Consider the following 1,668-nt stretch of genomic DNA (forward strand, 5'->3'; position numbering starts at 1 on the left):
GTGATCTGCTGTATGGAAAGTGTATTTGCTCTGTAAATTTTCACCCAAATCACAATAAAAATAATAATAATAATAATAAAAAGAAAATTCTGTCACAGTATATGTCCAAATACCACTTTCAACCCTTTGTACTCTTGCTATTATTTATTTTATTTCCACATAGGTTATATACGAAAAATATATCGAAGTTATTTTTACTTTAAATAGTGAATAGTTCTTAAAATATATTTAAAGATATACTTTTAAGAGATTTTTTTCATATTTAACATGTTTACCTTCTCTGGTGTCCATTCCTTGCAGAACCTGGTCTCTGTTGGATATCCTTTCCCTTCTGCCTAAATAACTTATTTTAGTATTTCTTGTTAGAACAAACATGCAATGAAGATGCTTTGACAATTATTAGTAACTGGAATGTGAAAGCTGGAAACAAAGAAGGATCAGTAGTTGGAAAATATGACCTCATTGATAGAAATGACACTGGAGATGGCGTGATAGAATTTTGCAAATCCAATAACTTATTCAGAAGAAATACCTTTTTTCAACATTAATGACTATAAACATGGACCTTACTGGATGGAATACAGAGGAATCAAATTGACTACATCTGTGGGGAAAAAAAATGGAGAAGCTCAATATCATCAGTCAGAACAAGGGCAGGGCTGGCTGCAAAACAAGACCATATACAAGTTGAAGTTGAAGCTGAAGAAAATTAAAACAAGTCCACGAGAGCCAAAGTACAATCTTGAGTACATCCCACCTGAATTTAAAGACTAGCTCAAAAATTTGACCCATTAAACCTTAATGATCAAAGATCAGATGAGTTGTAGTATGACATTAAGGACATCATACATGAAGAAAGCAAAAGGTCTTAGTAGTCTAGTGCTTCTATAACAGAAGTACTACAAGTGGATGGCTTTAACAAACAAGAATTTATTCTCTTACAGTTTAGGAGGCTAAAAGTCCAAATTCAGAGTGCTGGCTCTAGGGTCTGGATAAAGGCCCTTCGACCTTGGGCTTCAGCTCTGCCTCTGGTTCCAGGCCCATGTTGACTTATGTTCAACGTCATCAGTTCTTTCCTCTGCTATGCAATCTTTTGATAAGCCAGTTGAATAAATTCTTCATCTGATATATATATTTTTAAATTTCCATTTGTCTCTTTAAAATTTCTTTCTTTCTGCTGAAATTCTTCATTTGTTCTCATATTTTATTATGTCTGTTTATTACAGTTGTTTTTAAATTCTCATCTGATAATTCCAACATCTGAGCAATCTCTGTATCTGGTTTTATTGACTGTTTCCTCTTTTATGATAGTTCACATTTTCTTCACATTTTTTTTTACATCCATTTTGGTCTTGTCTTTTCTGTTTTAGCAATTTCTTTTTTTAAATTTTTATTGTGATTTGGGTGAAAGTTTACAGAACAAATTCATTTTCCATATAGCAGCTCGCATACACCTTGCCTCATGACATTGAGTGCAATTTCCCATAGTGCAACAGCTCCCCTCCCTCTTCCTCCCCATAGTTACCTCTTCCCTGTGTCCTTCCCTCCCATGCGCTCCTGCCTCCCAAGCTGTCTCCCTGCGCATACACAGCCCTTCTATTCTCCCATGATTGATCTCTCCAAGGAGTATATCTACCTAATGTAAATGCTCAGCTCATATGCCTGTCT

Source organism: Orycteropus afer, unplaced genomic scaffold (assembly GCF_000298275.1).
Source record: "Orycteropus afer afer isolate SDZICR_OR568_19922 unplaced genomic scaffold, OryAfe1.0 scaffold00088, whole genome shotgun sequence".
Classification (NCBI taxonomy): Eukaryota; Metazoa; Chordata; class Mammalia; order Tubulidentata; family Orycteropodidae; genus Orycteropus; species Orycteropus afer.